The sequence below is a fragment of the Manis javanica genome, chromosome 2 (assembly GCF_040802235.1).
Source record: "Manis javanica isolate MJ-LG chromosome 2, MJ_LKY, whole genome shotgun sequence".
Lineage (NCBI taxonomy): Eukaryota > Metazoa > Chordata > Mammalia > Pholidota > Manidae > Manis > Manis javanica.
The window spans coordinates 116245322-116272611 of NC_133157.1; the positions used below are offsets into that span (position 1 = coordinate 116245322).

At 41.2% G+C, this 27290-nt stretch overlaps 2 protein-coding genes across 2 annotated transcripts in view; one reads left to right on the plus strand and one right to left on the minus strand.

The window, feature by feature from the left end:
- The window catches only part of LOC140845608 (interleukin-2 receptor subunit alpha-like), a 495306-nt gene that overhangs the window by 327587 nt on the left and 140429 nt on the right, over positions 1 to 27290 (plus strand). The window lies entirely within an intron of this gene.
- LOC118968794 (protein TASOR-like) overlaps positions 1 to 27290 on the minus strand; it is a 186221-nt gene that overhangs the window by 54182 nt on the left and 104749 nt on the right. The window contains exon 19 of the mRNA XM_073229183.1: positions 23330 to 25925. The gene's annotated coding sequence lies outside the window, so the exon portion shown is untranslated. The remainder of the gene's footprint in view (positions 1 to 23329; positions 25926 to 27290) is intronic.

A 27290-nucleotide genomic window follows, 5' to 3' on the forward strand; every position in this document is an offset into this window, starting at 1 on the left:
CTCCATATTATTTCTACAAGCAACAATTTCAGCGGCATGTACCCACTCGCAATATTTTTTCCAGTATATGCTCCCTCAGTGACCTGCATATTGAAGTTGCGTTGTACTTTGGCTTCAGTGAGCAAATACAACAATTTCCCACCACACAGAAGAGAAACATAGAATAAGGCGAGGAAACTGCATAATTGCATAAGAGAAGATGGTTCATATCCTGTTACACTGGCAACAGCTACTGAGAAGGCTGGGGCTCCCCATGCCTTCTGTTGCCCTTACAACAGGTCATGTAGGGCATGGGAAGGCCCAGTTCCCAGTCTTCTAGGTCTCTTCTTTGCAACCAGAAAGTGATTTTGCATCGTGTTCCTCCCCACCTATGAATCACTTCAATGTAAGATTATCTTTCCAGATGTAGAAAGGGTAAGAAAAGAGTGACCTCAATTTTTACATTCATAAACTCTGAAACATTGGCTAACTTTTGATTAGCTAGTAAATGGTAGGAAAAAAAGAGAGGGAGGGAATCAAAGTAGTAGGGGGAATAAATTGCGGAACCCAGATACATAGTGTTAGGCTGGAGGAAGGAAAAACAAGGACATGCAAACAGAACAGAGAGCTGCCATAGGGGGAGAACAGACCAGACCCCAAGGTCTGTGCCCTATATGGAAAGGGGACAGCTCTTCCTGAATTCCATCCTTCTGATGTGCCAACTAAGACCCGGATGTCAGCCTCCTCCCTGAAGATTTTTGTTTACTAATAAGAATAAAGCCAGGAGTTCTGATACCGGGGCTCTTGTTTGCAGAGCCGAAGAATGAGCTTCACAAACAGTCAAGGTAGGAGAGCAAGGTACAGGCTTTTATTTAGAAATAAAGTGAAAGGACAGAGCTCCCAGCTCATGCCTGGAGGGGACAAGAGAGTTTGAAGTGGTGTGTTGTCTAGGGGGTTTTATAGGCAGTTGAGGATTTTTTGAGAACATGAAAAAAAACTTAGGAGTGTGGACTTGTTAAGTGGTCCCTGAATATTAAAAATTAACTTAACATAAGGAATTTCCTGCCTTGATTTCTCTCTGGGACACCTGTGCCTTGGTCCCACCTTGGTCTCGGAGCACATCAAAAGGCTTCCTGCCCAGGCCCCAGGTGGGCTGAGGTCTTGTCTATTTGCTAAAGAATCCTGCCTCTTGAACTACCTGGGTGTTAAAATGCAATCTTATCTTTAAGATGGAATTCTTCCTGCTTCTTACCATGTCGTCTACAGCTGGGTCTGCATGCTAAGTAAGTCGCTCAGTTTGCAAAATCACTTCATCAGATCTAAAGGAGGAAAGACAGCACATAGGCCTGGGCCTTTTAGTATGTTAAAGTGAATCTTACACATGGTTACAAATGATTAGCTTAATAAAACATGTGCTACTCTTCTTTATCTCGGGAATATTAACTGATTTCACTGAAGAATGATTCTACAGCTCAATGTTTAACATAGAGTTTTAGCAGGGGGGTTTCCTTGCATGTAGTTACCTTGCTCTGACTTCAAATATCCTGCCCTGCCCCCTCCCGAGGCCCTCAACCTACTCTGACTACATCCACGGTCCCTGTCTCATTCCCCCCTCTATGGATAGAGACCCTAGCTACTGCTAGGGAAAGGGGGCGATGACCGCTCTGGATGCTTCATGCTGAGAGGCACAGTAAGGGGTGCAGCTAGGTCTCCATCAGTGGTCGGTTGAGAGGGCCTCAGAAGATGGGCACTTCTATTCCAGGTTCCATTTCTATTACTATATGCAGTTGTGTGGCTTCTAGGCAAGATAGAACAAATTATGTTATTAAGTTAAGTAGCAGTATCTGGAGTTGGATTTTCCATTCTGGAAGGACAAACTTGATGAGATTAAGACTGCATGGTTGAATATGAGAACTAGAAATAGTAAAACTTTAATTGAAATGATAGGAGAAAACTAAAACATCTGGAAAATCATAGCTAGATATTTTGAAGAAGCTAGAGTTCTGGATCTAGTTTATATCTCAATGAGTAGTATCAGGATTTAGTATGGGTAAGGCTGCATTATTGAAACAATACTTTTCTCTAAAATCACCCTCATTTTTATTAGAAGTAACTATATTAAGAAAATTATTAACACTTGGCTCTATTATTTGCATAAGTGAAGCAATAAGAGCAATTGATTACATAGGCTCTTTTAAAGGTGCTTTGCTGGAACTTTTTATAAGGAATTTCAGATTGAACTTTTAAAGGCCTCTTGAGGCCAGACAGCCAAGCCAGACTTGCAATCAGGTTTTGCCTGCAGTAACTGTAGATTTGGGGGAATTCTTCTCTTCTCAAGGTCTTCAAGACATCCTGAGGTTCCTGCACCTGCCAGGAAGTGACCTTACTCACCTGTAAGGCTGCTGGGAACCCTGTAAGCAAGGTACCAGGCCAGTTCTTCCAAGGGTCTTTGTTGGCTTCATAAAGTCAACCTTAGTTCCTTAAAGCTGTTCATGACTGAGTTTATGCACATGTCTCTCAGGTATGACATTCCAGTCAAAGCCTTGGTAATATATATAAACTGTGTTTTTAATTGGTCCTCTTACAAGGAAAGCAGGTTCTTATTGAACTTATGCAAATAAACATACTGCCATGAAATATAAAAATAGTCACTGAAAGTTTTTAAATTCTGGAGAGATCAGGTAGAGAGAAAGATACATGTTTCAATTCTGCTTATAAAGATAGTCATTTACAAAACTGTTGTCAGTCAGCTCAAGAGAAAAAGCTTTAAACACTTTATCAGCAACAACTGAAACAAAAAGCCACAAAATCATCCTCCTTACTTTACTTAATCCTATGTAACCAATACCTGTTCTGCTGAAATCTAGTTCTTTACTAGTTGAGGAGTAATAAAACAATGACTATAAATAACAAAAGACTTACAAATGACAATGGTTAAAGATCTGATGAGAGCTTACTATAAGACAGCTGACATAAGAAAATTTGGTATTTCTGTAACACAAAACATTCAGTAACAAAGTTTAGCATCATTCCCTTTGACAGTGCTTTCCAGGTAAATATATATCAGACAAATAAGCCGAATTAGCCAAATACTTTCTCCAATGAGAAAAAAATTCCTCTGACATGTTCCAGGGGCGCTCTGGAAAATAATCAGAATTAACTAGAGGTAAAAGCACCTTTTTGAATTTGATTTTGGAAAGTTGTTAGAAGAAAGTTTCTTTGGCATTTGCTTAAATAATATTATAGGTTGCCATGAAGCAATACTTACTCATTTAACTAGAATGACAGCAAAATACCTCAAAGGCAAATAAAGAAGGTTACACAGTTGTTAGCAAAGTTTAGCTTTTATTCCTTTTAATATTGAGATCTCATTTTTTAAAAATACTCCAACAACTCACTGAGACATTTAAGCATGAGAAACTGCTTTGATAAAACAATTAGAGAACCGGGATTAAGGATGGCGGTGTGAGAGGAGAGACAGAGGCTTCCTCCTAAAACTGGATACAATTAGAAAATTTAATTGGTGCAACTAATCCTGAGAGACCAACAGGAAAGAGGGCGGCATCAGACTGCACACACCTGGAGAAAAGAGTAGACCTCACCGAACGGGGTAAGTACCAGTGCCATGCCTCTGCAGGACCCGAGCCCTTCCCCCACCCCAGCTCACTGGCGGGGGGAAGAGAGATGGAGCAGGGAGGGAAGAGAAGGCTTGGGACTGCTGAATACCTAGCTCCGGAGATCTGCTCTGGGAGCACAAACCTACATTTCATGGTGCTTTCATGAGACTCGCATGACTACCGGGTTGGAAACTTAATACAGGCAGTCCCTGGGGAGACTGGGATTCTGGCTTTGTGGAAAGCACGGATCCATACCTGGCTGCTCTGGGACAAAAACATACCTGTGTGACCGGCTTACTGGCTCAGGCAGTGGAGAGAGGCACAGGAGCCAGGAGGTGGGGAACAGCTCTTTCCTCCCCCCAGGCACCAGTACCGCTCCCCTGCAACCCCCGACATTGCTTCAGGGGCTGAGCAGCTCCAGAGTAGAGCTTCTGGACACTAGAGTGCGCCATATACAAACATGAAATGCCAAAGGAACCTTGTCCAGAGTAAAATTACTAATACAACTCCAGAGAAATACTTAAATGATACAGACCTTGTGACTCTCCCTGAAAGGGAGTTCAAAACAAAAATCATCAACATTCTAATGGAGGTACGGAAAGACATCCAAGAACTCAGGAATGAATTCAGGTCGGAGACCCAATCATTGAAGAGCACAATGGAGGGTATTAAAAGCAGGTTGGATACGGTGGAGGAGAAGATAAATGAAATAGAAACTAGAGAAGAGGAATACAAAGAAGCTGAGGCACAGAGAGAAAAAAGGATCTCTAAGAATGAAAGAATATTGAGAGAACTGTATGACCAATCCAAACGGAACAATATTTGCATTATAGGGGTAACAGAAGAAGAAGAGAGAAGAAAGAATAGAAAGTATCTTTGAGGAGGTAATTGCTGAAAACTTCCCCAATCTGGGGAAGGAGACAGTCTCTCAGGCCATGGAGATACACAGATCTCCCAACACAAGGGACCCAAGGAAGACAACACCAAGACACATAGTAATTAAAATGGGAAAGATGAAGGATAAGGACAGACTGTTAAAAGCAGCCAGAGACAGAAATAAGATCACATACAAAGGAAAACCCATCAGGCTAACATCAGATGTCTCAGCAGAAACCTTACAGGCCAGAAGGGAGTGGCATGATGTATTTAATGCCATGAAGCAGAAGGGCCTGGAACCAAGATTACTTTATCCAGCAAGATTATCATTTAAATTTGAAGGAGGGATTAAACAATTTCCAGATAAGCAAAAGCTGAGAGAGTTCACCTTCCACAAACCATCTCTGCAGTGTATTTTGGAGGGACTGCTATAGATGGAAGTGTTCCTAGGGTTGGATAGCTGTCACCAGAAGTAGTAAAACCACGGTAGGAAGGGTGGAGCAGCTGATTGTGAGGCAACTGCAAAATTAAATTGGCTATCCCCAAAGTCAATCAAGGGATAGACAAAAAGTACGGAATTTGATACCTAATATATAAAGAATGAAGAAAAAGGAGGAGAAATAGAAAAGAACCTTTGGATTGTGTTTGTAACAGCATACTAAGTGAGTTAAGTTAGACTCTTAGATAGTAAGGAAAGTAACCTGGAACCTTTGGTAACCACAAATCTAAAGCCTGAAATGGCAATAAGTACATACCTATCGATAATCACCCTAAATGCAAGTGGACTGAATGCACCTATCAAAAGACACAGAGTCACTGAATGGATAAAAAAACAAGACCCGTCTATATGCTGCTTACAAGAGACTCACCTCAAACCCAAAGACATGCACAGGCTAAAAGTCAAGGGATGGAAAAAGGTATTTCATGGAAACAATAGGGAGAAAAAAGCAGGTGTTGCAGTACTAGTATCAGACAAAATAGACTTCAAAACACATGTGTCCTTACTTATTTTCTGTCTGGTGGATCTGTCCTTTGGAGTGAATGGTGTGTTGAAGTCTCCTAAAATGAATGAATTGCATTCTATTTCTCCTTTAGTTCTCTTGGCATTTGTTTCACATATGCTGGTGCTCCTGTGTTGGGGCATATATATTTATAATGGTTATATCCTCTTGTTGGACTGATTAGAACTGTCTTAAGAATGAGAGTCATTTGGAAATAAAGTTGTAGCTCAAGTTTATCAAGACTGTACTGACATTTGTAAAAATACTGAGGTATTTTGGAAAGTAGGACTAATATTACTTAATCCAATTCAGTTGACTTAAAAGGCAATAGTTTACTTTGTTTATCTGATGATATTTATCACTGGACACATTGAGAGCTCCAGCACTATTCTAGGTCCCAAGGTTACAATGGCATAAAGTATAGTCACAATCCCTCTTGTGGAGTTATATTTTGATGGTAAGGATGAAAGATAAACAAGCAAACAACTATGCAATGTAATTTTAAGAAAAGCAAGCAGGGTAAGCTGACAAAGTGCCTGGGAGGCTCAGAAGTGGCTATATTAGAAGAGCTTTCTGCAGGCAAAGGCTTTCTGTGATAGTGACTGGTGGAGAGGGACCTTAAAGAAGTGAGGAGTTAGGCCAAAGCTGACAATAATGACATCCTAGACAGAGGAAAGGGAAGATCACAACCCCCAAGGCAAGGTCATGTAGCATATTTAATCAGGAGGGCTTGAGCACAGTAGGTTAGGGAAGGAGTGAAAGAATTGTGTGTGGAGAGAAAGGCAGAAAGCAGATCATATACGACTTAACAGGACCATGATAAGAAATGGCTTTTTATTCCCAGCCTGGTGGGAAGCTTTTGGAGCTTTGGAGCAGTGGGTGGATAGTCTGACATGTTTTAAGAAGGCATCTCTGAACATAGTAGGATGGTGGTTACCAGGGATTGTGGGGTGGGGCTAATGGAGAGATACTGGTTAAAGAGTGTAAGCTTCCAGTGATAAGATTACCAAATCTGAGGATCTAATGTATAGCATAGCGATTAAAATACTGTTATCAAAATATGATGAAATTATCACATACTGTGATAGAAATACTAAGTATGTGATGGGACCGAGGAGGTAGTTAATACTATGGTAGTAATCATTTTACAATATACAAATGTTATATACCTTAAACTGAAAAAATAAAAGATAACGTCTCTGGTCATTTTATGGAAGCTAACAATGAGGAGGAGGAAGAAGGGAAAGATAAGACTGGAAATATGGTGATGGATTCAGAGGCTATGGCAGTTATGAGGATTTGGTAGATTTAGCAACACTGGTACTTACTGAATATGTTAAATATTCAGATTTAGGATATTTGAAATCAGAGCTGATAGGACTCACTGATGAATTGGATGTGGGTGTGTAAGACTGAAAAGAATGAGGCATAATGCCTTGTTTAGTTTGTGTGTGTGTGTGTGATCCTGGATAACTGAGCCTACAGTGGCTTATCTGAAACCCTTGGGCCCAAATTTGACCTGAATTCATAACTTTTTGTATTTTAGGAAAGGTAGTGATATTCAAAAAATAATAACATTTAAAAATATCACTAAATATTCTCAGGAACAGTCTGGGTAGCCCCCAGTGAATACTTCTGCAACAAAACTTTTAAGTATTCACTGAAATAAGGACAATAAATGACCTCATTGATTCAGATCAGGTTTTGCTGCACCATTAAAATGTCTGGTGTTTAGAATTTAGGATTTTTATAATTGTGAATAAGGGATTACTAACCTGCCCCATTTCCTGAAATGGGAAAGATGGTAGTGAAAATAAAATGCTATTTTGGGTTCATGAATTTTGAGATGTCTATTTAGACACTCAAGTGGTTTCACACATAGACAGACAGCTGGCCAGATGAGTGGTCAAGGCTGAAGACATGAATTTTGGAGTCATGAATATATGGATGTATTTTAAATTATGGTACTAGATGAGATAATGTGGGGAGTTAAAATTGGTATAAATGAGAAGAGAATCAAGGGCTGAGTCCTCAGGCACTCCAACGTTTAGCAGTCAGGAAGACGAGAAGACACTAAAGGTGACCGAGGAGTGGCCAGTGTGCTGTGGCATTTTGGAAGTCAAGGGAAGATTGCTTTTCAAGAATGTCAAATGTCAAGTTTCAGATGTTCCTGAGAGGTCATGTGCACAGACTGTACACTGACCATTGGCTTTTGCATTGTGGAGGTCTTTGGCAATTTTGGCAAAACACAATAAAGTGGTGAGACAAAAATCCTCATAAGAGTGGGCAGAAGAGCAGGAGTGAAGGAGGATTGGGGACAGCATGTACAGCTAACCCTTTAAAGGAGGGAAGCAGAATGTTTAGGAACATTTGCAGGTAGGCAGGTGAAAAGCTGGTGATGGTCCCTGTGGTTACTTTTATTTTCTTAGTGAAATGAGAAGGCTATTTGCAGAGAGTGAGGAAGGGAGAGGGAGTAAGATTTGAGGAGAAGGTGTGAAACAGTCACCTCAGAGAGGAGTGTGACTAAGGAAATGCATTAGGATCAGCAGGCAATGCCGTGCGTCCACTTGTGATCACGTATTTAGACTGAGGTCAGTCTGCATCCCTGTGTTCTTTTTCCTGCCACATTCAGTTCAGCTGCTTCCATGTAGGCTCACTGAATATGCATAACTGGGTTCATATTTTACAGAGCTCATATTTTTGCAGAAAAGTGTGATGGATGAAGAAGAGGAAATGGTTTAAGAGTTTTAAGGTTTAAGATAAAAGATGATAACATGGGGTTGTTAATGATGGGCAAGGTCAACAGATCAGAGGTAGAGAAGGGGAAAATGAATTTCTGGAATGGGATGCTAGCTAGGATCAGTGACCTTCTGTTCTTAAAGCCACAAATAAATACAGTTCTGTACAGAAAAGCTTATATAAGAAATACAATTTGTGAAATCAATATATAATAGGTAATTTTCTTTATCTTCTCTTTATAGAAGCCCCCTAATGAGCTCCTTTACATTTCACAAGGCTTCTCTTCAAAATGGAAGAGGCTGTTAGTGTGGCCATTTCTGCAAAGAAAACAAAGTTGGCAGATCAAATTTTAGGTTGTTTTCCTTGACAACAGCCTTTTAAATATTGTATATACAGCAATAAAAATTGGCTCCAGAAATTAATGAGACTGTTTGGCTAAGGAAGTTCAATTCCCCCTTACACCTGAACTTTCCATAATGTCAAGAGAACACATACATAATAGGGCTTTCCCTTCACCTTTCTTCAGTGACTAAAATTTCATTGTTTATAATGTTGATGGCAAATTTCAATGTATAGATTGAAATCTATAGCAGCAGACCAAGCATTTGATGGACTGCTGCAAAATATGGTTTTAACTACATCCAAGAATGTGCAGATTGTCTCACTAAGGGTTGTTTTTCCTGTTTACATTAACAGTAACTTTAGTTCAACTAAATAATTCAGACTTAATCCTCTTTAGATTTAAACCATTTTATAAGTCTGAACATGCTAAGCAAGCAATCAATTGTCCCTTCTATGAGTGGTTTGCCATAGTTGAATTTTATAATGAAACAGTCACACACACATTCACATGAAGTAATGATTTTAATTTATTTGGTATAATCACAACTGCCATTCAGTTACTATATATTAATATTGTGCTTATCAGGCATATAGAGAAGTGAAAGTCAGTGTTTCTTTTGATTTTTTCACAGTGTCATTAGATATAGAATTTGGAGGGTCATGATATTTAAGAATTATAAGACTTCAATATAAAGACAACATGGAGATGGATTTTTTATCTACTTTTTCCAGAAATTGGATGTTTTTATGCAATAAACTAATTTGGGGATAATTATGTATGAGTTATGCAAATAGTTAAAAATTACCCTTCTTAAAGGTTTGCTGAATTTCCTATTTGGCATTGCAGGTTTGACCGTGTTTGAAGTTTGGCACCAAGGTAAATTACCCTCATATAATTTTGCATCCTTGGATCTTTGGTAGTATGTTCCCATAGTTGATGCTGTGAATTTTTGTGGCTGATAAATTGAATTTCCTTCTCAGCTCCTAAAGATCTGTTCTCCTGATTTCCCTCCCTTCAAGAATAGCCTGAATATGATCTAAGACTGCTGTTTATTCTGCCATCAAAGCTGTACTTAAATATCTGAAACTGCCAGTCCTATGCTTTGACTGGGTCTTTAAAGAAGTATAATTGGCTTCCTTGTTACTAATCCTGCACATTGTACTTTTACTTTCAAAATTTATTTCTTACTTTTACTAAAGTAATAAAATAGTTCCGTAAGACAATGAAACCAGGAGTTTTATTCCCCACCCCTTGGCAATTACCCAGGTCTGTCTCCTGAGACATTAACTTTCATTTTTTAATTTTCTTCCTATAAATCATCCTTATTGTAAAATAATAATTTTATGTAATTGTTTCTTGATTTATCTATTTTAAGCACAGTTACTGACTTCATATAGCACTTGCATGAAAATTTAGCATTCTAAAACCAAGGGCTAACCACTCCTATTCTGATACCTTTCCTTCTTCCTAGTGTAGTTGTAGTTCCATTCCAGAGAATCAGTATGTGGTGTTTATGGTATTATGACCAAATTGGCTTCACTTCTGAGCCAAGAAGTGAAATATAAATATGTTTCCTATAGCATATACTCCCTTTGTTTTTCCTGGAATTAATATCTCATTTTAGTTGTAATTTGGTGGCTTTGATTAATGTGTACCTATCACTCAATCTTTCCAAATTCACGAAAAGAATTATAAAACAACCTTCAGTGTACTTCCCACACTTTCAAGCACAGCATGTGTTCTTTTCTGTCTCACTCTTTCCTTGGAGACAACATTCTTTGAGCCTGTGATCTCCAGCTCCATCTGGGGCTCTCCAAGCCTGAAGCACCGCTATCTCCTGGTAGTGCCCTTTGCTTTCATTCTGGGAAATCCTTTCAACACTCACATGGGTTGGATGTTGTTTCATGGACCCCTTCTTTCTGGGTTTACTCTGATTTAGTGGGTGGGCTTCTCTAGTAGTTTCCTGAAATAGGGCACTTGAGAAATAAGTCTTTTGAAGTACAGTCATATATGAAAAAATATTTAAAATATTTTGATATAGCTTGGCTGGCTATGAAACAAGTTTAAATGATTTTTTTCAGAATTTTGAAAATATTGCTTTTCTTTTAGCTTTCTGTATTGCTACCAAGAAGTTTGATGCCATTTGGCTTTGATCTTTTTATAGGGTGTCCTTCCCAACTCCCATGATCCAGGAATTTCTACTTATTTCTTTTTATTCTGAAATTTCATGATAGTAACATTGGTGTGAGAATTTTATAATGGGAAGTTGGTTGGTCCTTTCAATCTGAAAATGCATCCCTTCAGTTTTGGGAAAATTTCTCCATTTTTTTAATTTGATAATTTTCTTCATTCTTTGTGGGACTTTTATGTTGCTTCTTCTGGAGTAAGCCTCAAACTTTCTTATCTTTCATTCCCTCTTGCCCATTTTTGCCTTAATTTAAAAAAAAATAAAAAATTTTAAGATTTATTTCTCAATGCCTCCAATACTTTTTAAGACTTGACCTCATTCTTATTTCCATTGATTTTCACTTGTTGCACTCTATATTCTATTATGCATGTAACGCTAATAGATCTGAAGTTCATTTTTGTTAATTAACAATTTTTTTTCCATTTGAATAGACTCTATTGAATTTCTCTTTCTGTGTGTTTGTTTCAGTTTATCTTTCATGTCAAAGGCCTTCCTCAAAGTGCTATCTGTTCACGTTTAAAAGAAAGGCACTGAAAGCTGACTGATGTTTAGTATGAATGGACAGTGTTTGTTGACTTGAGGGCTTCACAACTGGTGGCTCACAGTTAGTACTCAGTCATCTAAATAGGTGATTAGAAAATACCAGTATCCACGTGTCTTTTCTCTGGAGCTATTAATTTTCTAAATCAGAAAATAATCTAATCTCTAGTCTAGAATGTTAAAACCTGTTGGCCCCATTCTAGAATTGAAGAAAGGATTTGGGGTTATTCTGTTCATTATGTTGTTTTTAATTAGCTTCCTTTCTAAAATAAAGCAATTCACCTCTCTCGCCTGTGGCTTAATTTCACCAGAAAATAAAAACATCCCATTTCAATAGTGACGTGGCAGTACTGGCTGCTAGGTACTAAAATGAAGGTGTACCTTTCTTTACATAGGCTTTCAAATGAAACCCTACTTTTAGCCCCACTCTGACTCTCTGACTTTTGCAACACCTGGTATCTACAATTCCTGCATCTTTTCATGATTCTTCAAGGTGACACTTTTACTTCTAGCTGGTATCATTCACTAAGGTTTCTACTCCTCTATTTTTCAAACTCCCCCCAAAATGAGTTGATTCTCCTGTGTCTTGTTGTCTTCTTTCCCATTCAGTTTGTTCTTCTGGGGGATTACAACATTAGGCTGGCATTGGCCTATGAAATGGGGTTTAAATATTGTGTTTTTTCTTTTATATTAGGTTGCTTCTTGAGGAGATTTGAGATGAACCCTGATGAAGGGTAGGATTTGGATGCATAGAGGGGTGGGACAAGTGTCTCCATCTCAAATTCCAGCAGAGGCCATAACTGAGGAAAGTGGGTTGGGTTGGGACTCTAGCAGCTCAGACAGTAACTGCTGCCTCCTGGGACAGGAGCCACTTGGCTCAGTTTCTTTTTTCTTTATTGGAATATCAGCATGCAGTGGTCAGTTTTGATTTTTAGAGAAAAGTCAAAACCCAAATTTTTATGTAAAGTCCTTTGATTTTAAAACATTAGCAAATAAAGCTTTAATAAAATCAACTGGTTCAACATTTCAAGACCAAGGAACCACCATGTGTAACAGAATGCCAAAATGGAATTATTTTAGGCCAAGGACAGTGCAAAAGGTGCCAACCAAAGCCAAATGCTACATGCTGGACCAACCAGACAGGAAAACCAGTTGAGTGGAAAATGGAATCTCTGACATTACAGACAGCCCTCCTCCAGTCCATATTTAAGGGGAGATTTCAGGACTTACTTGGGAGTAAGAGCTGTCAGTGCGCTGGTATCCTCATCACCTCCAGAGAAAAGTCTGAAGGCAAGAGACTGTGGCTGGAACTGCCTTTGCCAGCAAGGAGAAAGAGAATCTAATGGGCTTCCACCAACATCAGGGCAAGGAGGCGTATGTTCTTCTGAAGGACAAGTGGACCTTTGGAAAAAAGCCAGCCTGGGTCAGTTCAAAGGAGATCCTGCCTAAGATGACTGCCTTGAAGTGTAGAGCAACTATACCAGGAAAGTCTGTGCAGAGTGGACCAGTGGAGCGAGGGATGAGGGATGGAGGGAGTTCTTAGTGATTAGGGAGAGGACAAGCATCACCTGCCTTAGGAAATGCAGAGGACCACAGAGGAAATATTTCCCAAAATCCTGTGTATGTGTGGATCCCACTAGAGAAAGTCAGCATCTGGAAGGAACCTACATAGGGAAGCAATTCTATCTGCTATATAAAACTGTGCCATTTCCCTTAATTCCTTCTCCTATCTGGCCTTAAGAGAGTAATGGGGAGGAAGGAAACTAGCCTGAGGCAAGTCTTGAGCTTTGTATGGAAAGGTGAGGCCGAAAGAAGCTTCACTTTCAAAGAATATGGAGTTTTGATTATTACACTGAGTGTTGGACATTTTGACTTCTGAAGTGAAACTTGTCTTGTGACTGTAAGCATCCTGAATTTCATCCAGCAGTGGAAACAAGGAAATCTAGAGGTAGGTGTGAAAGGACAATGGGGGTAAAAATAAAAGACTCCTTAGAGACTCCAGTATGTTTCTTAAACACACATCTATAAGCCAAAACTGTGTGTTCTTCATTTGCCATCTCAGGCATAGGGAAAGATGGTTAGAGTGGGAGGCAAGTACTGGATTGAGAAAGTTTGACCAATTCTATTCTGTAATAAAAGATGTCAAACTTGCTGTATGAAAAAGCTGCATTTTGTTTTGTCTTTTTTTTTATATTGTAGAATCCAAATGACCTTGTGAGGCCCTTACTACACATTAAGATGAGTGAAAAAAAATTAAGAGCACTAATGCTTTTAGACATGTATATGGTTATCTCCTTAGTTAGTAGACAATCCAGCAAAGACCATTTATCATTCTTCAAATGATAATACATACCTCATTGTAAACTCCATAAACGGTTTTGTATTCTCCTCTGGAGCCCACTGTAATTGATTTTTTTAAATGTACATTTCTCAATGATTTAACAAAATCACCAAACTAAGGAACATTATTCTGATTACACAACTGCTGGAGTGCCATCATCTGAAATTTGTTCAAATACTGGTATAAACACATTGCAAAAAATAGTCCAGAAAGTCTTCCTGCTAATTGAAAGTTTATGCAAGTTAAAGAGGAGTTTTTGGTATGCATGGTAAAGAATATTTTGGGGAACTGTTAAGGTTTTTGTTCTGTTTGAGTTCCTGGTAGTGTTTTGTTGTTTGGGGCTCTTCTAGATGCTGCAATGATTAGGATGAGGTTAGCACAGAATAGATGCTTTATACAATAAAGAAAGTGTGGTTGAAGAGCCTGCTGGTTCCCTGCCCACTTGCTGTCACCATAATAGAACATGGGGGCATTGCACGGTCTGACACTCATTCTAAGCCTGGAAATTGTGTAATTCCCCAATTAAGTATGTCAAAGGCAGCACTAATGACTTTTGGCATCTGGCTATCTCTTGTCACAGAATCTTTTTGAGAATCAGACCTTATTTAAAAACATGTTGCACTGAATCAAAATAAAATTCATTAAGGATTGTTTTGAAATGTAACAATAAACAGTAGTTAATGGTTCACAAAACACAATAGGAAAATTGTTTCTCCCCTAAGTGAAACTAAATCACAAACTGAATATCTTCCTCCTGATTCATGAATGGTTTTAAAATTATACAGGCAAAGATTCTAAGTTACGTGATGATTTTATAACTCTAAGCCACTTCACATCAATAGGTTAGACAGTTAAACTTCAAATTCCAGGGAAGTTTGATGGAATCAACTTTTTGTGAGAATTTTTACGTGAGGCTTAGATTTGAAAGTCAAAAAGTATACACGTCTTCATTTATCTATTCATCATCCATCCATTTGTTCATTTACAAAGTTACTCATTCACTCATTTAATGAAATGTACTGAACTTCTACCATGTGTAGAGCTTGATGCTTGCTTTCTTGATGGATAAAAAGAATGGTTGTAAATCTTAGGATGTGGGACACTTGAAAACCAATAAGAGAGTTAGACATTGGCACAAATAATTACATAGATAATGAGATATTTATGTATTTGTAATGTATGTTACATATTTATATATGTATATTTATATACACATAATCATGGTATATGTACAACTTGATGTCTGACTTGTTTGTTTTTATTACATTTTATTCACTGCTGCTGTTTTTTCTTTATATGTAATGTTTTAAATGGTAACATGAAGTTTACCTGTTTATTGCAGCAAAATTGTGCTGTTTCTAATTTAGGGCTGTTACATAGATAATGCTAGGAAACATCTTTCCCATATTTTATATTTTTCCTAGGACAAATTTCCAGAAGTAGGTATGCTGAGTGAAATCTAAACTTCAAGTGACCAACTTTTCAATCAATCACTCCCCTTATTTTCAAACCCACTCCTTCTAGCACTTCAACTCCAGCTTTTCTGCCCTACTGGGACCTCCAGTTCATTATCCCTTTACACTCTCTCTCTCATGCCCTTTTTCTCCCCTCATGTGCTCATGTTCCCCCAACAAGCTTTAGAGGCAATGGTCCATTATTATATCCCTTGCTTACATGCTCATTAACTTCCTTGTCCTTTTGGCATATACTTCCAGAAAAATCCTATTCCTGATTAGATCACATTCTCTGATCATTTCATGCCTACACTTTTGCAGCTGAATGCGGCTGGAGAAAAACACACAATTCTGACTGCTCTTATTTAAATGTATAACTAAGAACCTCAAGCACCCCCTAATTGTTGTCCACAAATCCACTGCCTTCCTAACTATGACTGACTGTTCTAAGCCTTCTCCTGTCTCCTCAAACCTGATGTTTCTGTTTACCTTGCTTTCTACTTCATTGAGCAAATAGATAACAAAAGATTCCCCACACCATGTCTACAACCCTACATGTCTCTGCCGAGTCATACTCTTACCTTTTCATCTATGACAATGAAGGAACTATTCGTGCTCCTGTCTAAATAAGTGTCCTACTAAGTGTCCTAATAAAATATACTTGTCACTCAAGGACATGAGTCCTATAGTTTACCTGCTTTAGCTTGAATTTTCCCCCTTTCTACTGTATAATTCTGATCAGCATATAAGTATATCATAATATTTCCAAGTTGAAAAATAGTAAAACCTTTTAAATTATGTCACCCTCCATCTAAGTCAAATTTCCCCTTTAGAGTAAAATTCTTCAACAAGAGTTACATACACATATTGCTTCTACCTACTCTCCTTCCATTTGCTCTTGAATCCACTCTAATAATTTTTTATATTTCCCTTTTCCAATGACCCCTCTCTTGTTAAAAATCATCAAAGGCCTCCATGTTCCCAAATCAACAGTTCACTGCTTGGTCTTCAGCTCTCTTGGTCCGTTAGCATACACTACCATTTCGTATAATGTTCTTTTTTGAAACACTTTCTTTACTGCTCCCAGAATAACACTTTACAGCTTCTTTTGTCTATTTCACTGACTATTTCTCAGTTTTCTTTGCTGATTTCTGCTTATTGTCCAACATTTGAATTTTGGAGTGTCTCAGGACTCAGTTTTCAGGTTAGTTGTCTCTTCTTTCTGGTAATATCCCTACAGTAATACCCGGTGTCATGGTGTAATAGTCTGTCAATCTATTGATTATCAGTGCCAAATCTGTATCTACGAGACTTCAAAATCCATATTCTACCCAACATCTCTTGTTGCTCAAACTTAACATTTCCGAAAACAGACTTAATTTTCCACTTTATCTCTCTATAAAACTGTCTCTTCCTGTAGACTTTTAATCAAGGTAAATGGCAACTCCAGTCTGTCATTTTCTCAGGCTGGAAGTTTTGGAGTCATCTTCGACATTTTTTGCTCACAACCACATCTTCGTGCATGACAAAATCCTGAAGAATCTACTCAAAATTCAACCACTGCTGACCACCACTATTTCAACTTTTCTAGTCCAAGCCTCTATCATCTCTCACCAGGAGTACTCCCGCCTGTGATGGCCTGCCTGCTTTCTGCCTGTTGCCACTCTTGTACCTCAGCCATTCTTCACACAATGCTGGAGTCCGCCTTTAAAAAGAGAAGCTAGGTAATGTCACTTCTCTGTAGAAAAACTTTCATTGGCTCTTTATCTCAGAAGATTTGTGCTTCCTCCTCCACCTCTTTAACGTTTTGCCCTACCACTCTTCTTTTTTTCTCCTCCAGTTCCATCTACTGGCCTCCTTGCTTCTCCTAAACTCGAGGCACGTTCAGGCCTTAGGTCTTTTGCACCTGCCCTTTGCTCGACTGATATACGCTTGCCTCAGATGGCACATGGTAGGTCCACTCCCTCACTTCCTTTAGGGCTCTACTCTGCCTTCTCAGGCTCTTTTAAACTAAATACCTTTTATAAAACAGTACCCCAAATATTACTCTGTAACCCTTTACTCTATTTTAGTTTTACTTGTAACACTTAACCATCATGCATATTATTTTTTTCTGTAATTGCCTATCTTCCATTAGAGTGCAAACTTCATGAAAACAAGCACTTTTATTTTGATTTTGATTATGGTCTCTCTCTAGGGCCTGGATCATGACTGCAACCTAATTGACACCCACCACTTTTTTTGAACAGATGAATGAATAGCATTTATACATTCAAGTTATTGAATCATATTATCAAACTGTGTATTACATTATATCTGTGAGGTCTAGTTTCATTGCACACTTATGGGAGTTTTTAATTTTTTTTCTAATTTAGTGAGAAAATATAATTACGTTTTTGATTACTTATATACCTATTTTCATTTTGTATCTCATGTATTTACGTAATTTTCAAAAACTTCGATTTTGCATGAATAGTAGACATGAATTATCATTTTATTAATGGCACAGTGTTAATATATAAATTAGATGGGTTAGTACATATTTATTTAAATTTATTATATATAAAATAAAATATTAAATGGAAACAAAGCAAAAAACAAAACAAAAACAAAATGTTTTTTAGAATATCTAATCTGCCAAATAAAGTATTTGGACTTCAGCTACTTCCTTTTCATGTGTTGCCTTATAGATATCATTATCTGGTTTATTTGTGACCAACTAGTTGATTTTCTCTTGAGACATGACAGTGCATTCAAAAGGATGCGGTTGTGAAGAATCTACTGTAGACTTTAGTAAATTAAATTTTGACATAGGGAAAGATGAAAATGTACTCCAATACTCTAGTCATCATAACTGAACTAAATAGTTCATCATATTTTATATTGATAGATTATAAATGGTGAATTGCAACCTACTATAACTTTCTGATTTATTAAAACAAGTGTGACAAAATAAATTTTGAGTAATTTGCAGAAAAGAAAAATAAAGATTGATAATAACCATGTGAAAGGGTATCTCACTGCGACCCTCCTTACCCAGAACGACTCAGGAGACACCGTGGGCCCACGCAAGAGATTTTATTATCTAAAAGAAAGAGTGGCTGCCCCCAGAGGGGTGGTGGGGGGAGAGAGAGAGAGAGAGAGAGGGAGCAGCAGCGTGGTGCAGAGAGTGGTGCCTTTTATTAGAATTTTTTGGAAGTTTTAGAATGCCCAATTTTTACAAGCGCTTGTCTTTAAATCAATTTTTATTAATACCATCCGGAGGTAGAAAAATATTTTTCATTTACACACTTAGACACAAACATACAGATTGAGACGTAATGATACAGTGAGAGGACAGACAGAGCTCCTGGCATGAGCCAGGAGGGGACAAGAGAGCCCGTGGTGGTGCATTGTCTAGGAGTTTTATAGGCAGTTGAGGATATTTGGGAACGTGAAAAAAGCTTAGGGGTGTGGACTTTAAGGCAAGTAGTAGGTGTTTAGGATTGCAGGGGAGACAGAGAGCTTGGTTCAGAGGTAGGAGAAAGCCTGGATACATGGATGGGATCTCTTTCCATTTGCCTGTAGGCTCACAGAAGTTGTTTAAGTTGCGGAGAATTTTAGGATCTAAAGAGCCATTTGGGGGCCATTTAGACTGATTGTCCAAGGGATATTGTGGCCAGATCTCATTACAGTAGCGAACAGGTTTGAGGTCTGGAGTGAGGTGGAGGGACTTTAGATTATTGAGTAAGCACCCTAGCGGTTAATCTGTGGGAACGGAGGGGCCAGATCCCATGGTGAGAATGAGACCGTTCAGAAGTTGCTGAGGCGTCCCTGAGCGATTGAGAAGGTCGCGGAGAAGACCAGGCACAGTTAGGGGGTCATCACCACCTCTGAGGGGTCGAGGCGAAAACGCCAGGGAGGCTCGGTACCTGGTACCAGGAGTTTTCGAGTCGAGTAGATAAGTAGATAAAGGGAGACGGGGCCTCAGTGGATGAGGATTCTCACTAGGGGGTGGCAGAGAAGGGTCGACTATGGGGATCAACCGTGACTCTGAAAGTCGTGGTTGGGGGTGCCCCTGTCCCAGAGGAGCCCTTTGGGGTGCCGGACACTCAACGGTCACTTCCCAGGTTCCAAAGGGACATTTAAGTTGACCATGAAGGGGAGACTCACCAAATTGAAGGCGTGTGTTGGGCGAGAAGACGAGCGACTGGGGAAGTGGACCGTGAGCCTGTGGAGAAGGAGGATCGGGCAGTGAGGGTTCCCAGAGCAGCTCAGGTTCCCAGAGGAAGAGCAAAGTCAATGGGAGACCCTCATCCAAAGTCACGGCACCAATGAAAGGGTATCTCGCTGCGACCCTCCTTACCCAGAATGACTCAGGAGACACGGGCCCACGCAAGAGACTTTATTATCTGAAAGAGAGAGTGGCTGCCCCAGAAGGGGGTGGGGAGAGAGAGAGAGAGAGAGAGAGAAGGGGGACAGAGAGACAGAGACAAAGAGAGAGAGGGCAGCAGAGAGAGAGACAGAGAGAGCAGAGAGAGAGAGAAAGAGGGAGAGAGAGCAGGGGGACAGAGAGACAGAGACAAAGAGAGAGAGGGCAGCAGAGAGAAACAGAGAGACAGAGACAGAGAGCAGAGACAGAGAGAGAGAGAGAGAGAGAGAGAGAGAGAGAGGGAGAGAGAGCAGGGGGACAGAGACAAAGAGAGAGAGGGCAGCAGAGCGAGAGAGACAGAGAGAGAGAGAGAAAGCAGGGGGACAGAGAGACAAAGAGAGGGCAGCAGAGAGAGAGAGACAGAGAGAGAGAGAGGGAGAGAGAGCAGAGGGCCAGAGACACAGAGAGACACAGAGAGAGAGAGAGCAGCAGCGTGCTGCCTTTTATTGTGGCGGGTCCTCTCGGCCTTGGGGGAGGGTCGGGATGTTTAGAGATAAGGCGGGGTAAACCCAGGCAAGCCCCAGGCAAGCCCAGGATTAATTCTCACCGGCTTATGTGCTTGGGACAATGGGGCAAATGGAGGATAAATTACTATATTCTTATACCATGAACAACATACATTATGTAAATCCAAAATTAGGTGTATTCTATTTAACTTTCACTTTTTTGTTGCCCAAAATTGTAAGCCACTCTGATAAGATTTACTTTGATAAAAGAAAAATACAAACAGTGGTGTATTTAGATTTTGACACAGGAATAATTATTTTGATTTTTTTCTGACATTAAGGAAACCCCTTTGAACATACTATTCATGGGCCTTCTTGTTTTAGAATATTTTTCATTATAAAAGTTCTTAGCCAACTTCAAATAAAAGTTTTTCTTTAATAATGAGTTTTAAATGGCTTTTTAAGGTATAAATTATATATCATAAATTTCATCCATTTTTAGTACATAATTCAATGATTTTTTTTTTAGTAAATTTATAGGATTATGCAACTCTTACTATGATCCAGTTCTAAAACATTTCTGTCACTTCAGAAAGTTTCCTTGTTTCAATCTGCAGTCATTCCCTATTCCCACTCACTCCCAGCCCCAGGCAAACTTGGTTTTCTGTTTGTATAGATTTACTTTTTTTAAAAAGTCTTATAAATAGAATCATGCAACAAGCAGTTTTTAAACTTTTTGTAGTGGATATCAGCAGTTCATTCCTTTTTGCTGTTGAATAATATTTGATTTTATGGATATGCCACATTTTGTTTACTCATTCACCAGCAGATGGACAAGTTTGGCTCTCACAAATAATGCTGCTGTAAACAACCTTGTATAAGACTTTGTGTGAACACGTTTTCCATTCTTGTGGAATTGTTAAGTAGAATGCTAAGTCTATGTTTAATCCTTTAAAATATGGCTAAACTTCAAAAGGGATTGTACAATTACATTCCCACCTGCAGTGTACAAGAGTTGCAGCTTCTCCGTGTTTTCACTAGCACCTGGAATGGCAGTCCTTTTGATTAGAATCATTCTAGTGGGAGTGAAATTGTATCTTCACTACAGTTTTAATTTGCATTTCTCTGTTGACTGATGATGGTGAACATCTTTTCATCCGCTTATTATTCATTTGTATAACTTACTTGATAAAATGTCTTTTCGAATATTTTGCCTGTTTTTAAAATGGTTTAACTTCTTATTTTTAATTTTAAGAGTTCTTTATATATTCTGGTTGCAAGTCCTTTACCTGATATGTGACCCACAAATATGTTTTCTCCATATATCACTTGTCTTTCATTTTCCTACTGGTGTCTTTTGATGAGCAAAAGTTTTTAGTTTTAATGAAATCCAATTTATCTTTTTTTTCTCTTGTGGATGGTGCTTTTAGTGTCATACCTAACAAATCTTTGCCTACTCCCAAGTCACAGGATTTTCTCCTCTTTTCTATTAGAAGTTTTTGTAGTTTTAGCCCTCACTTTAAGGTCTATAATCCTATTTAAGTGTATTTCTATATATGGGTTGAATGAAGAGTCTAAATTAATATTTTTGTATACAAGTGACCAGTTGACTTGGGAACATTAGTTGAAAAGCCCATCTGTTTCCCACTGGTAACTTTATTAAAAATCAGTTGATAAAAATGTGAGGATTTATTTATGCTCTTTCAGTTCTGTTCTATTTATCCATATGTCAATTTACACTAATATCAACTGTCTTGATTACTGCAGCTTTATAGTAAGTTTCAAATCACATAGTGTAAATCATCCTACTTTGTTCTTATTTTAAAAAATTGTTTTGCCTATTCTATATACTTTGAAATTCCAGACCAATTTTAGAATCAACTTTTCATCCGCTACAAATAAGTCTGATGAGATTTTGATGGGGATATTATTGCATCTATAGATCGATTCTAGGGAATTGCCATGTTAACAATATCATCAACAAAATCTAAAACTGCCAGGAAAGGTTACAGAATCTCGCGTTGCGCATCCAGGAGGGGAGGGAGGAAGGGAGCGAGGAAGCCGGGGGGCGGGTAGCGACGGAAAGTTTGCACTCACACACATTTCCTCATATTACTGGAAGGTACAGCCATCCCACCATAGGCACCTTTATTGTCCTAGTCCTAAACACTCGTTTAAAAAATAACGCAGAAGCCAAAAGGAGCCGCTTGGTCCGAAACCTACGCGAAATTCCTTACATAGTGTGGGCTGCAGCGGGCAGCAGGGTCGTTGCCGCCCATTACTATACACACAGGTACCCTGTCTCCGGGCGGACAACTCTCCCTCATCTCGCCTCAGGACCTGTCCAGACAGTAGCAATCAGCAGACATTCCGCTGCTTAACAAGAGGTAGAGAACAGCACAGAAACGCCCCCGAGATAAGCAGACATGCAAGCAACTCACACAAATCAATAAACACTGTGAATGCAACCCGGGCAGCGGACCCGCGCGACCCTTGGGCCGGCCGCCCGGCTCCCCCACCCGCTTTCCACCCCAGACCCAGTGCGCCATCCAAGCTCCATTACCCGGGTGCAGCGCTCCGCGACTCTGGCCGGATAACAACTTCCCAAAAAAAACCAAAGAGAAAAAAGGCGTCCAAGCAGAGCCCCATCCCGGCGCGGAAAAGCAGCTCTCCCGGGAGAGGGGATCTGTCTGTGGTGCTTCCCCGTCCCTGAGACCAGGTAACAACTCCATAAAGGCACCTGCCGCCCAGCTCGCCGCCAGCTCCAGGTTTCCCGCGGCGGCAAGCAGGGGCCTGCTCATGCACGGAGTCCCTGGCCGCCGCACCAGCTCCACACGGAAAGTGGACCGCACTCCTGGGATTCGCCTCGCTGTGGCCAGCCGGGACCAAAGGAGCGGGGCCGCTGAGGGCCACGCGCCTCCGTCCCGCCCAACCCCCCCCCACTTCCGCGGGCGCGCCTCGCCGGCCGGTCCCAACATCATCGCCGCCTGCCCAGCACGGTCCGCCCGCGGCGCGCTCCGCCGGGACCTCCGCGCGACGACATGCAGCCCGCAGGCCGGCCCGGCCCGGCTAGGGGCTAAAAGGTGGGGAAAACCCGCTCCACTCAGACCAGAAAACTGGCCGTCCGCGTCCCGGCCGCCCGCCCAGCGCCAAGGATGCGGCGGCGGCGGCGGCGGCGGCGAACGGTCCCGGGGTACGGCAGCGGCGGCGGCAGGAGGGGCCAGCCGGAGAGAGACCGGGGAAGAGGCTCGAAGGCGCAGGGAGAGCGGAGCGGCTGCGGCGCGGGTCCGGCAGCTGCGGCGGGCAGAGAGCGCTCCGTTCCACTTGGCCGTCCCTGCTCCAGCCGCTCCGGCTCCCCTGACTCCGCCGCTCCTCGGTCCCCTCTGCTACTCACCGTTACTGCACCTCCGGTTCGTCGGCTTTCCGCACCCACACCTGGGATAGACCGTCTGCTCCTCCTGCGTGCGTCCGAATGTTCGAGCCACGTCCTGCACCTCCCCGTACCGTACCTGGTTTACGACACTCGCATTTTTACGGCTCACGTTCCTCAGACGCAGAGCCGCTTGCTCTACGGCGGGAACCTTGTTGCCAGGGAGAGGACAGAGCAACCAGCGGCCAGGGAAACGTTTCCTACAGGTGTAGTGGGATGGGGAGGAGACCGCTGGGAAACTAAAGTGAAAACAATAAAATATTACTGAAAAAGGGTGGGTAGGTAGTCAGGGGGAAGGGGATTAAAGGGCATTATGATTAGCACACATAATGTAGGTGGGTCACGGGAGGGCAGTCCAGCACAAAGACAAATAGTAACACTATAGCATCTTACTACACCTGATGGACAGTGACTGCAATGGGGAGTGGGGGGGCCTTGATAATATGGGTAAACATAGTAACCACCATGATGCTCATGGGAATCCTTCACACCATTGTATATTAATGATACCTTAATTAAAAAAACATTACTGAGAAAAATTAAAGAAGACTTGAATAAATGAAGAGAGGTGACGTGTTCACTGATTCGAAGATTCAGTTGGATGACAGGTCTTCCTAGATCGGCTGTAGATGCAACATAATCCCCATCATAATCCCACAGGCACTCCTTCTGGGCTCTGCTGACTTCTTCAAAGGTCAATGGCACGCCCACCGACGGGCTACCGCCCACATTGCCTTTTGCAATGTGTGCAACAAACGCTGATGTAACCATTGGGCTACAGCTGAGGCAGGCTTTCCTTCCAGCCAACGCATGTGGGCCAATGTGTCTGCCTCATCATTCCCTGGGGATGTCAAAGGCAAATGGCCAAATGATATACAGTAACTGTTAGTCTGACTAAAGGCCCATAGGGCTTGCCACAGCTCTTGCACGCAAAGGGGCCAGTGACCAACCATCCACGGCACAATGTTGGTAGCCACAGGTAAAGTCCCAGTAGACAGCCCAGCTGTCAGTGCACACAAGTACAGGGGAGGGCTCCTGGGTGATCATTAGCCATACTGCCCGTGGTTCAGTCTATTGATTGCTCTTTCCTTCTCCATCCTCTAACATCCACATTGCCTTAGTCTTATGATAGAAAATCACAACCCTCCACTTCGAAGGCTGTCCTAGACTGGAGCCATCTGTATACCAAGCACCTTCAGTTATAGGGGCTTTTCCCTCCTGATACGGACTCTCGGCTACCAATGGCTCAAATGCAAGTTCTTCTTACTTTCCATTGGTATACGTCACTGGCCCAAATAACATTGGAGATCTTGACGTAAGGGGCTATCAGAGAGGGTGCTATGTTGCTGTAAGTATGCGCCCAATTTGGCCAGTGTAGGCATCTGGGCCACACCACTCCCAGGCCTTTGGGTCCAGTCTTGCACCCACCCTGCAATGGGATAGGTGGTTATTACCTTGGTCAGAGTTGTTCTGGTGATGGGCTCCATAGGCAGCAAGGCGTGATACACAGAAGCCAGTTGCTTCTCTGTTAAGGGCTACCAGACCTCTCCTCCTTTCCATAGTTGTGATGAGAATCCAATAGGTTAGCATGTCCATTCAAGCCACTGCCAAAGGCCCCATCCATAACCATCTCTGATTACATGAACATCTAGCTCACAGGGCCTTGAAGAATCCATTACACTCAAGGACTATAACAGCCTTGACGGCTTGCTTAGCAGCAGGAAATGCAGCTGCACAGGTCTCATCATGGTCTCACCTGATGCCCTTTCATACCAACTGGTAAAAGGGCTTCAGAATTTGTGGCAAGTGCAGGGTAAACACCCTCCAGTAGCCCAAAACACTCAAAAACTCTTGTAAGACTGCCACAGTGATAGAGGTAGGGAAAGCCTGGGCCTTGTCTATGATTGCTTCTGGGATAACTTTAGTTTTATCTGACCAGACAACCCCCAAGAACCTGACAGACAAACCAGGTCCCTGAACCTTGTGCTGCTCACAGCCCATCCTTTCTCCTAAAGATGTTGCAGCAGTCTAGGAACTGCCCCTTCTAAATATGCAAGAGAATCAGATGTAAGCATGATATCATCAATGTAATGACACAACCACACCATTTGTGGTTTCTTCAATGTGGCCAAGTCCTAGACTACAAGTCTGTGACAAATGGTGGGACTGTGGAAATATCTCTGGAAGGACAGTGTATATTCACTGCCAGCCTTCCCACATGAAAGCAAACTGTTCTTGATTTTCCTGTGCTATGTCAACAGAGAAGAAAACATTAGCAAGGTACACAACAGAATGATATGTCCTTAGTTAATAACTGAGGGTGTCCACAAAGGCTGCTGTACAGGGGACAGCAGCATGCAAAGGGGTTGTGACTTTATTCAATTCTCTGTAATTCATGGTCATATGCTAAGAGTCATACAGCTTTTTCACTGGCCACATCAGGGAATTAAAAGGACTTACGAGTGGGCTTTATGGTGCCCACCTTTTCCAACTCCTGCAGAGTTTCTTCAGTTCCCTTGGGCCTCCCAGGCAATTTATACTACTTAGTATTGGTCACCTGCTGAGATACAGGAAGAGCTACATGTGGGTGCTGAGCATGTCCCCTCAAAACTGCCTTTATCACACATACCCTCAGTCTGAACTCACCTGCAGTGGTCTGTAACCACAGGCCCTAAAGGATATCCATTCTGAAAATATACGCAGGGATGGGAGAAATGTACACAGTATACTCCTTTGGGGATAAACACCCTATCCCCAATAGGATTTGGGCTTTCTTCACTCTAATGGCTTAGCCCCATAGCCATCTATCACAGCAAGGGTCTCAGGAAAATGCTCAGGGTTGCCATAAACCAGAGAACACTCAGCTCCTGTATCCACCAGCACCAGGACACGTTGTACATTCACAGGGGACCAATTAATTGCTAATTCTACATGTTGTCTCCAGTTCCCACCACGTCCCCCAGGGTAGGGACCTTGACCACTCCCCTCAGTCATACCACAACGCCCAATCAACCCTCTGTGGAGGTGAGGGCCCAGGTGAACCCTGAGTACAGGCTGTTGTAGATACACTACTTGTCTTTTCTGTGTTGCACATCCCTCCCCGTGCCCCCCCCCCACACTATACATCCTAATAGTAAGGCCTCTTTCTTTTTCCCCACCCTTATCCCTCCCTTCCCACCCATCCTCCCCAGTCCCTTTCCCTTTGGTAACTGTTAGTCCATTCTTGGGTCCTGTGAGTCTGCTGCTGTTTTGTTCCTTCAGTTTTTCTTTGTCCTTATACTCCACATATGAGTGAAATCATTTGGTACTTGTCTTTCTCTGCCTGGCTTATGTCACTGAGCATAATACCCACTAGGTCCATCCATGCTGTTGCAAATGGTAGGATTTGTTTTCTTCTTATGCCTGAAGAACATTCCATTGTGTATATGTACCACCTCTTCTTTACCCATTCATCTGATGGACACTTAGGTTGCTTCCATTTCTTGGCTATTGTAAATAGTGCCGCGATAAACATAGGGGTGCATCTGTCTTTTTCAAACTGGGCTGCTGCATTCTTAGGGTAAATTCCTAGAAGTGGAATTCCTGGGTAAAATGGTATTTTCTATTTTGAGCTTTTTGAGGAACCTCCATACTGCTTTCTACAATGTTTGAACTAATTTACATTCCCACCAGCAGTGTAGGAGGGTTGCCCTTTTTCCACAACCTTGCCAAAATTTGTTGTTGTTTATCTTTTGGATGGTGGCGATCCTTACTGGTGTGAGGTGATATCTCATTGTGGTTTTAATTTGCATTTCTCTGATGACTAGTGATGTGGAGCATCTTTTCAAGTGTCTGTTGGCCATCTGAATTTCTTCTTTGGAGAACTGTCTATTCAGCTCCACTGCCCATTTTTTGATTGGATTATTTGCTTTTTGTTCGTGGAGGT